Below are 10892 nucleotides of genomic sequence, written 5' to 3' on the forward strand. Positions count from 1 at the left end.
TGAAGCCAGAATTGTACAAGAGGCTGTGCTGTCCAAATTGTTTCCTACTTCATATCAGTCACTTACATCTAACATTTAGGGAACTCTTCAAATCTGTAAAACTTACAAAATGCCATCAATACATTAGAAAAACAAATGAAGTGAAACAGATGGGAACAATTTAGGGAAATGCAAACAAATAGATATCTTGTTTCCCTAGAATGGAAGAATGCTGTGGTTATTGGGGAGTGCAGCAACTGTTCATGGAGTGCAGAGGAAAACAATAGATAAGCACAGGTTTTTTGGCTGATTAGTCTTCCTCTGGGTGAAACAGGGAAAGTTTTGGAGGGTTCCTTCTGTTGAGGAATGAAAAAGAAAAGACCGGATGAGATGGGTGGCGGTGGCAGCATCAAGCAGAGAAGGTTGGCTGCATACAGGAATATATACCTAACAGCACATATAATATTGCCTGTAAGAAGGGAAGATATCCTGGATCACTGGCCCTAACCTCTCTCAGTGCTGTTGCCACATCCTCCTAAACAATATAATCATGAGGATGACCAGAACATAGAACGAAAGGTCCAAACCTGCAGTGTGAAGCCAGATGCCCAGATCTTTCCTCTGGCATCCAGTTTTGTCTATAGCCAAGACCATGCCAAGGACAGTAATTAATGAGTCACACTGGCTTCTCCTCAACATCATAGGACAACTGAAAGTAAATAGTAGGGTGTTGGGGCAAAGAATGAATCACCAATGCATGGAGAGAAATGCTAAATATAGCTGAGTGAAGAGGGTGAGTGGTGTGTGTGTGTGTGTGTGTGTGTGTGTGTGTGTGTGTGTGTGTGTGTGTGTGTGTGTGTGTGTGTGTGTGTGTGTATTGTGCTCTAGCAACACCTATTTAAAGAATTTGATTTGTTTGACTGCGCAGCACTACTGGACATCACACCTGCTGGAGGAATAATCCCATGCAGTTAGTTAAGACGACAGGCTTATTTCTGGAAATGATCTGCCAGAGGAGCACTCTGAATGTTTGTGCAAAAAAATCATGGTCATAATTTTGGTTGGTGTATTAGAAGATACTGATTATATTGGTTTGAAAACTGGTAAAGAGAAATGAGTTTGAGAAAAGCATAAGCTGAATTAATAAATGTAAAACATAAATGTTAGTTTTTAATTATATTTACGATTTGTATTCAGTCTGAAATGCAGACAATATGTATTTCAAAATAAACGTTTACATAACTGTACATAAATCTGAACAATCCATTATAAAACACCCCCTGCACATCCCTTGATTGCCATGAGTTCCATTAGTTACTGGATCGTTCAGTTACAGGCTCAAAGGGGCACTTTTGGGGGGTCCCTCTTAGCCATCCGCCTCCACAACCCCAGTAAACACGCTGATGCAGGGGGTACACTGAGAGTCATTGCATTTGATCATTCATTTTCACTTTTAATCTAGTACTGCAAGTGTTGATTTTTTTCTTGTTTATTTTATTCTTTATTTACTGGCTTTGTGGGTGTGCCTGCACTTTGTTATGTGTCATATTGTGCTGTTGTGTGTGAATTTCCCTGCAGGTATTAATAAAGTATCATTCTATTTTAACCTAATACATTTTAAAAATGTTATGTGCCATTACTATCAAAGCGGATCCCCACACATGAGCAGTGACAGACCTGGCATCCTTCTCATATGCTGCCCTAGCAGTGGCTATGTCACATCAGCCTGGCCTGCCCAGGGGGAGGGGGGCACTGCATGGCACACAACTGGGGAGGGGTTGTGGGACATGGCTTCCCTGGGCAGACTGTAAGGAGTCTACTTAATGGTTGGAGATGATTAGCATGTGGTGCTCTGTTCTTCTCCTAGCAGGGTTTGCCAAGCCCAGCTCCTAGGACAGAGGTGTTAATTTTATTTTTCAGTGCAGTTTCTGATTGCCCATTCCTGCTATAACTCATGCCATTAATGGGCATTAGGGATGGATAGTGGCTCGCATTGCACAAATGCTGGACCTGTGGAAAACACTGTGCCGTGGCCAGTTGAGCAATCACTTGCATAACACCATGCACTGCCATGGGAGCTGACAGAAAAAAGTTGACTTATCTAGGAATTACATGGGGTGTTTCAACATTGGGTAAACTATTAACTGGGAAAATAAGAGGAAATAAAAAGGGACATTCCAGCATTCATATGAGGACAAAATCCAGTTGAGGGAAAGAAGCAATTTGCACTTTAAATGGCTCATGTTGGGCAAACAAAAAGAAATTATGGCCTCACAACTCTTTTTACTTATGTTCATTACCACACTTCTAGAGCTTGGCTTGAAGACTGCTCTGGCAAATAGAGAGGAATAAGTGTGACTTTTACACTCAAGTGCAGTTTCCCATGACACACTGGTGAACACCTCATAACATTGAATTAGACAAAATTCGCTAACTTGACCCAAAGGCCTTCTTTTCCTGAATGTTCTGTAAAAGCCAGTGACACACAGTTGAATGTCTACTATCTCAGCAAGCTCCCCCCTACCTGCCAACACACTCTCTCTTCAGATACTCGGCAGCTCTGCTAGAGACTCGACATGCAGACAGCCAGTAAAATACAGCCATAAAACAAGTGAAATACAACTTAAGAAAATTAAATAATAAACAAAATTACACTGAAACACTAGGGAGACTCATACATCAAGATGGAGAGGTACTTTTTAGCAGTTAAGCGGCGTTAATTTGGTCTTGGGAGACGTAGCTGACGGCCATCTGGGTGAATTTAACTTCCTCAGGTCTCTGTCCCATTTATCCTGAAACACACATGCGCACACACACGCACACACATACACATGGCACACAATGAAGACCTGAGAAACTGGGCTTTTCAAGCTGTTTTTCTCTCTGTTTGTTTCACACTGATGAACGATACGGAATGCCCAGTGGGTTAGAGGCCACAGAACTTCAAATGCCCAGACAACATCCGACAACAGTGTTTTTCTCGTCATTTGCAAAGAAAACAGCTCCCCGCGTGGCCCGCAGCGCACCCCCCTCGCCCCACCCTGTGTTCTCCCCGTTGTAAATCTTGATGAAATAGCTTGCAGGTGTCCGGATTAAAGAATAGTCACACAGGACCTCAAGCCCAGGGCCCAGCTGGGTCCCACCTCTGCCAGTTTCTAGTTGCTATTTGTTTTGTTTTTGAGATCCTCTAATAGAACCGGTGACGGGCTTGGGCTCGGGCCTGGTCTGAGTTACAGAGTGTGCAGGATGAGTAAGAGAACAGATGTCCACCCGGCACTCCCCCAGTGTTTAGCATACCTGCCTCCTCCAGTTAAACAATGTAACCTTCACACATCTCTGTCTGCATGAGCAAGAACAGGACCCTCGCCATATATTCACAGATCAATAAATTCTCCTTTCAGGTGCTTGCTGACGCAAATACGCAGGCGTGCAAGCACTGAGAAAAATAAGATGAGTTTTAAGGAAGTGATGGGAGAGCACGTTGCACACCCTGACCCACTGGGATGAATGTGCTGTCAGCGCAAGGCAGCCATTTATTGAACCTGGCTTTGCTCTGGGTTTCCTTATGTGGCGGTGCTCTGCTCAGGACAGGGAAGGGCAGCTCACAGATGATGCTCCTCTCCTCCAGCAGTTCCCAGTCTGTGTTTCCTTCAGACGGCCTTCCGTGGACAGACAGGATGAGAGCAAAGGGTTTGCCACTCCCAGATCCAAAAGGGAAAAGGACAGCAGACCAAGGTGGACTGAGAGTGAGGAAACAGCAGATAAAGAGGACTTCCAGATCCTTCATCACAGTCAATCCAAAGGCTCCAAGGGGTGTAGATGTGCAGAGGTCTTACATTGACAAGAGACTGTTAGTAAAAATACTACTATAACCAGAAAGTATCGACAACTGAGTGTCTTGGATTGCATGCATACATTTCATACTTAATGCAGAATTATGGAAATGGGCCATTGGTATTGGAACCGTTTTTTGCTAAACAGCCAAGCATATAATTACTGGACATTATTGTACAATTTGTTTCTGTTAAAATAAGCCCATACCAGAGGGCTACTAAACCGGTCGCAGGGTTTTCATACTGGATTGAAACTTCAAGTGAGCTACTGGAGCCAGAGGTCAGTGTGAGTGTTAGAAAGCTGGGACAGCTGGTGGTCAGCTTATGATCATCTGCAAAAGAAGGAGCACCTCTTCTCAGGCACCGTATCCCTGCAGATACTTCAGTTAACACTCGCACCCGCCTCGGGCCAGGGACACCGGCTGGATGTGGAGTGGAGGGCAGGAAAGCTCTCAAGTGGCTGATTAGATAAGAGGCACATTGTCAGTGTGGGGACCGATAGGCACCGTGGACAGAAACACAAGAACTCTCAAGAGCGTTGTCAGGGTCTCTCAGAATCAGGAGCTGCTAAGAGGCACTTTTGTGGAACTCCTCTTGGAGGATGTTCATCAGTTCCTGCCCAGTGCCGGAGTGGAAGGGGATACCCATGTTAGCCTTGGACGGTGCAAGCGGGTGGCTTTCATTTGGGAGATTTATATTGTCAGCAGATGGAGTCTCAGGACGTATTGTCCCCAGTGGAAACATTAAGTCAACAGGGCTTCAGGATTATGTTGTGTCATTAAAGGTATTTCAATAACTGTCCATGTTGACATATTTCTCCGGCTGGGAGGAAGAAAGAGAATGCGGCCAACCCATTACCCCTGCTGAGCAAGTCATTGCCCACTGGCGCCCTTTTCTCCAAAGCCAGCTCTGTTTGTAGGTCTGAGCAATAGGAAAAGAAGAGCCTCTGTGTTTCTGTTACTTGGGATTCTTGCATTTCTTCAGGTGCTTGTGGCTCCCATTATGGACATGAAACATCTGCTGAATAAAGATGAATATTCCAGCATTGGTAAAATACCACCTGTTCATCAAACCCCAGAGTGCAGAGCGAGCCCTCTGATTCATTCCAAGGATGATCAATCAATTTCTCCTGGTTTAATTGGTCCATTTGCCAATAAATCATACGCACATGGTATGTTCAGAATTTCTTGTAAGCCATTGAAGTGAAATAGAGCATTTATTTAAGGGTGGGTCAAAAATATTGACCATCATCAATTTTATTTGCCCATTTTAATGTAAAATAACTTGGTGATTAAGAAAATTGATGAATTGTGAAAGACAAGAGTCGAGTGCACACAGCACTTTCTTGAATGAGGTTGAGACCCTTGGTCCTAGGGATGAAAGATAAGAATAGTAGCTTCATCTTCACCTGGAGGCCTCCGGTGTCCCGGCAAGCAGCATCGCAGCACCTGCAGGAGACCTCCACAGGAAGGGCGAAGGAATGTGCTCAGCAACACACAAACACATGGACGTTTGCCAGCTCAAGGTACATTCCTTATTCGTCACAATCCCACTTTCTTGTTTTGATTTCCTTAGTGCCTGTGAGGAATAAAGGAACAGAGAAGAAGTGACAGTATCTGCTGCTCTGCCTTTTTGTTGCCCCAGACTCCACTGTCAGTGGTCGGAGACACTGGCCCCCCATTCCAAAGGAGAAATTTCATCGGCTCACTTTCTTCTTTATGTAATGCACTGGCAAAGGTGAAGAGATGAACATGAAAGGCTCTCTTGTCTTAAACATACTTTGTAGGTATTAGATTTATGACCTCATCCATGGGCCATCAAATGAAAACATTTTAACATCTCTCCCTTCATATTATTAAACTGCAATAGTGCTTTTACAGTTTTCCTCATTTTCCTCAATAAAATGAATATGTATAATGTTTTGTCTCATTTGCTTAATCGGGTTCTCTATCTAGTTTTAGTGGGGCGCGGTGGTGCAGTGGGTTGGACCGGGTTCTGCTCTCTGGTGGGTGTGGAGTTCAAGTCCTGCTTGGGGTGCCTTGCGACAGCCTGGTGTCCCGTTCTGGGTGTGTCCCCTCCCCCTCCAGCCTTATGCCCTGTGTTGCCGGGTTAGGCTCCAGCTCCCTGTGTGTGTTTGTCTAGTTTTAGAACTTGCGTGAAAATCTGATCACGTTCTAGGTCGTATTTAGGCAGAAATATTAAAAAACCCAAAGGACTCACAAATTTTTAGGCATCACTGTACATGTGATTCTGCATTTGAATCAGACAAAACTTCCACTAAATGTAGTGACCTACAGCAGAATGCAATCCTAATATATAGATATTCCAGCATTTGTGCACTTTGAATAACAGCTGTACAAAATGCAGTTTGACAATTCTCGCGAGTGAACATACATTTATCCATCCAATTTCAGTAATTGTTTGTCCCGAGCAGGGTCAGGACTTAACTGAGAAGATTTCAGGGAGTGAACTGGGACGGTCATTTTCTGAATCAACACTCCTGAAGAGGTTCTGTTTCGGTTTCTGATTCTGAGATTCTGTTTCCTTTCATCCATCAGGTCTTGCTCTTGGTTATTATAACTATGTAAAGTTGCACTGATGTAAAAAATCCACCACTTATTAATAATAATACTTTGTGTATGTTTATAAAGGAGCATACATATGAATCTCACAAATGTGAGTTCAGAGTCTATGTAACAGACTTCTCAAAATAAGAGTCTCTGATCCCTGAGAGCCGTCGAAAATCCATCCCTCTTTTTTTTCAAATTAAAAATCTGGCCCGCCGGCTAAGTGTAAAACACAAAGCAATCCAAGCTTTGCGATTCTTTTTTTGAGATAAGAAAGGACATTACACAAACATGCAAGTTGTTTCAATCCTCAAATGCTAAATGCAGCTCAAACACAATTAGTAGCAAGTTGGAGGACGGGTGGGTTGTATGGGTCTGGGACAAGGTCCAGAGACATCAGGGTCTGCGCACCGCCAGGCAGCGCCATGGTAAAAACAGAGCAGGAACGTGGAGCAGTAACAGACTGTAAAGAGAGACGGTGAGAGGGGAAAGCTGCACAGTAAAACAACAACAGTTATATAGTAAAACAGAAGGGAAATTAAGGCTCATTTGCAATCATTAACACTGACAATTTTGACCTGCTTAGCTAAATTACGTCTTGGCCTACAGAGCAGTGCGCTTTGGGAAAAGACGTCTGCATCTGCGCCAGTGGAAGGGGAGAGATGAAAATGTGACGGCAGAGATTTGCTGTAACAAACAAACAAAGCAACAAACCAAGAGGGGAACACGCCCATGGTCTCCCCACGGTCTTCCTGATGAGCGTGAACGCCGTGCCAGGACTGTAGCAAGAGGGGGCCTCGACCCCCAGGGCACGAACACGACGCTGTGCGCTTTAAAACGAGCCCCTCAGTTCCATGCTGAGGCCCAATAACTGTTATGAGCTCAGCTAAACAAGACTGCCTGCTTTTTACTGCCTGCTTTTAACCATGCTTGTAAGACAGAAAACCTAGGGAGGCTAATTCTATTACTCAACACTGAGCTCATATAAGCCATTCTCACTGTACTCAGCGCGCCGCTTTCCCTGCTTCCCCCCGGCCCGCAACCCACCATTTCGATAACATTCGAGCCGAACACGAAAAACAACATCCACAATGAGCCATTGTTTCTTTAACATTCCTGTGCAGGCGTCCCCGCTCTCCCTCGTCCTCACACCTGCAAAGTTATAGCAAACGCGAGCGATAATGATATTTGACATTTTGCCGGTTACATTTCATGACCATTAAATGAAGTTAGTGCACTCAATTTGAAAAGCCTGGCCCAATTCCCTGAACAACTGCTAATTTACACTCCTGGTACTTGTCAACTGTGGTGTCCAGAAAACAAGGGGCATGATTTCACTTTACGGGAATGCAAACAAAAAAAATTACAATAATAACTGTAATATTATTTTCCACTATTGTGTTCTGCAAAATCTTGACACGTTTGGCTTGACCCTACATGCACAACAGCAAAATAATAAGGGTACAAAACAGATATATGTTGCATATGGATGGTACATATTTAGAATTATTTTGAGAACTGCGGTAAATTGAGCAAAACATCACCATATTTCCTGTAGCATAGCCTGGAACACTTGCAAAAACTGTCAAAAAACAGCTAAAACAAAGTATACAGAGAACTAGAAGTAAACTTTGAAAACGTTGCATTTGTAAACCTCTGAAGAAACGTCTTCAATTTTTCAAGTCAAACTACAAGAAGTATTGGAGAAATGTTCACACCCCATAAAGGATTTTGGAAAAAAAAAAAAAGAATATTTAACGCTAGCTTTTGTTTCTCCACTAAAAGAAGTTAATACAAGAACAAATGGGAAAAAACATAAAAATGAGCCCGCGGAAACATATTGTTGCTGTTATATTAATCTGAATGCTACAATAGGACTTTTCCTCCATATTATTAGATGAGTTGCTGCACCAGAATCTTTGGTTTCTCCCTCCTACAGAGAGCTGGCAGCGCTGCCGTATTCCCATGGAGACGGCTTCCTTGCAGTGACGAGGTTTTGACAGGCCTCAAGACTGGCTTCTTAGTGCAGTGCCAGCCTAGACGTGGCACAGTCAGCCTGCCGGCAGCTTCTTGGCTGCCTCGACAGACCCAAGACCCGATCCTACTTCTCCTACCCTTAAATTCGCTGCGTCTCCACCATTGTCATGCAAAGGGTCTCCAAGTGGCTGTCACCATGGGGCTTTGACGAGAGCAGGAATTGGAGGCCCGACTGTGATGCGCAGCCTTTGTTTCCCAGTCCCACAGTGACCTGTGCCGTGTGACCGCGGGGATAACGTGGGGCGAGGTTGACCTGCAGTGGGGCTGGAGCAGTTCATGGGAGGAAGTGGCAACTTGCCCCCAGACAATCCAGTTACGAGGGGAGGTCTGGCTGCAGCTCTTGCTGAACGTGGCAATAGGACAGTGACACCAAATTATTCACTGCTTTAGACTGCAAATTGAAAATGTGCTAAAAGAATTGAAACAAAGTGCTTCCACTTAGAAGGAATCGGCACCTAAAGTAATTCTGCTAATATTAACATTTATTTAGCTGACACCTTTGTCCAAGATAACTGAGAATCAGTTTAACAGCATCAATCACCCATTTATACAGCAAGTGTATTTTTACAGTGTAAATTCAGGGTAAGCACCTTGGTCAAGGGGGCTACAGCAGGAAGATTTGAATCAAGTGCTCTCAGGGTAACAAGGCAATGCCCCAGACTATTACACAACCTGCTTACCCAAACTAGTGAAGACACACATGGGACACAGCCAGCATCCTTGCACTGAAGTCTTGATTTTTCAGGCTGCGCTGACCCATACCATTCACTGGTTTGTCCAGAGGAACCCTTAAGATGGCAGCAGGTCGCATAGTGGCGGCACAGTGGGCAGCACAGCGAGTAGCGCTGTGGTCTAACAACACCTGGGTGGTGCGAGAGAACGGGGGCTCAGTCTGTGTGGAGTTTGCATGTTCTCCCCATGTCTGTGTGGGTTTCCTTCGGGTGCTCTGGTTTCCTCCCACAATCCAAAGACATGCTGTTCAGGTCCCCCCATAGTGTGTGAGTGACAGAGAGAGAGTGTGTTCCACTGGTGTATAGATGAGTGACCTATTGTAAGTAGTGTATCTAGCAGTGTAAGACACCTTGGTGAATACGGTGTGTGGGCTCATAACACTACATAGAGTTCATTGGAAATCACTTTGGAGAAAAGTGTTTGCTAAATAAATAAATGTAAATAGTGTTTAAACCTGGTGCCTTCCAACCGAAATGTACTTACCAGGAATTGAAAGAGTAAAAGTTCGCCAGCTGTGCAAATTGGTAAAAAATGATTACTCATTTTGGATAAAAGTAATAGTTAATAAATGTGAGTACAAGAACTGCCACCCACATGATAACAGATATTGAAGAACAATGAGAAGACACAAGCCTATGTGGAACAGAACCGAAATGGCGCTTCTGCCATCTGCTGTACCCTTCTTGTCAATGCAGCTGGTCACATTCTGACTGTCACCTGTCACATGGAAGGGTTACAATAGCAAGTACAGATCTGAAACATACATTATTCTGCTGTGTTGCTTTGATCGATTACACTGAGTCATTCCATGACAGATACTGATTCCCTTGTTTATTCCTGTTTTTGTGTATGGCTGCCCACTAGTAAACCAGTCAGTTTTTTTCTTCACCTTATTATTGCTGCTCTGACTCCCCCATGTGCCACAAAACATCTGCAGACTCCACTGTGATGGATTTCCTAGTTATATATACAGTAGTATGCTACCCAGATCAAAAATACATAGATAGTTTAATTTCCCAAGAGGATTAACTACAGTTCTATGGAGGAACTACACAGCAGTGGTTTGTTTCTACTGTTCGTACTTCTGTAGGCACAGAGAGCTGCAGGGGAAGACAGATTTCTGTCGGGTATTAGCAGGATCCAAGGCCCCAGTAGAATGCTTTGGAACAAAGAGGAAAAATTTTTCTGGAGTGTGTCCACGAGCATGTGCAAATGCATACTGAGCTTCAACTCCACAACTGCTGAATACCCTATGATTAATGGATAAGTTGCGTAACTCCTGCTAGTCTTTAATAGACCTGGAGGAAAGGTGCAGAGACATATTAATGCAGTTTTAATAAGGGTACAGAATGGAGTGATTAATTTTACTAACGTGGGTAATGTCAGCGGACAGCTAAATTCCAACACAGCCGAAACCTACGATTACACTTACGGGCAATGAACATTACATTGCATCGCTGGCGTTATGGATATGACTGCAATTAATACATCATCCCAAATTTGCAAATGAGAATCGCTGAATACAAAAGGACCAAGTACATGGTCATATATCAAAACTGTATGTTCTGAGTAAGTAGAGTAAAACATGGGCTTGGTGTCAGGCTGAAAAAATAGTGCGCCGATAGTTTTCAGACATGCTTAAGCAGTGTATGTTCAACCCCTCCCCTACTGGAAAGGGAAGGAGGAAGCAGCACATACTGCAAATTAACACACCAAACTAGAAAGAACCATAAATCAAAACACT

Source organism: Scleropages formosus, chromosome 11, assembly GCF_900964775.1.
Source record: "Scleropages formosus chromosome 11, fSclFor1.1, whole genome shotgun sequence".
NCBI classification, from domain to species: domain Eukaryota; kingdom Metazoa; phylum Chordata; class Actinopteri; order Osteoglossiformes; family Osteoglossidae; genus Scleropages; species Scleropages formosus.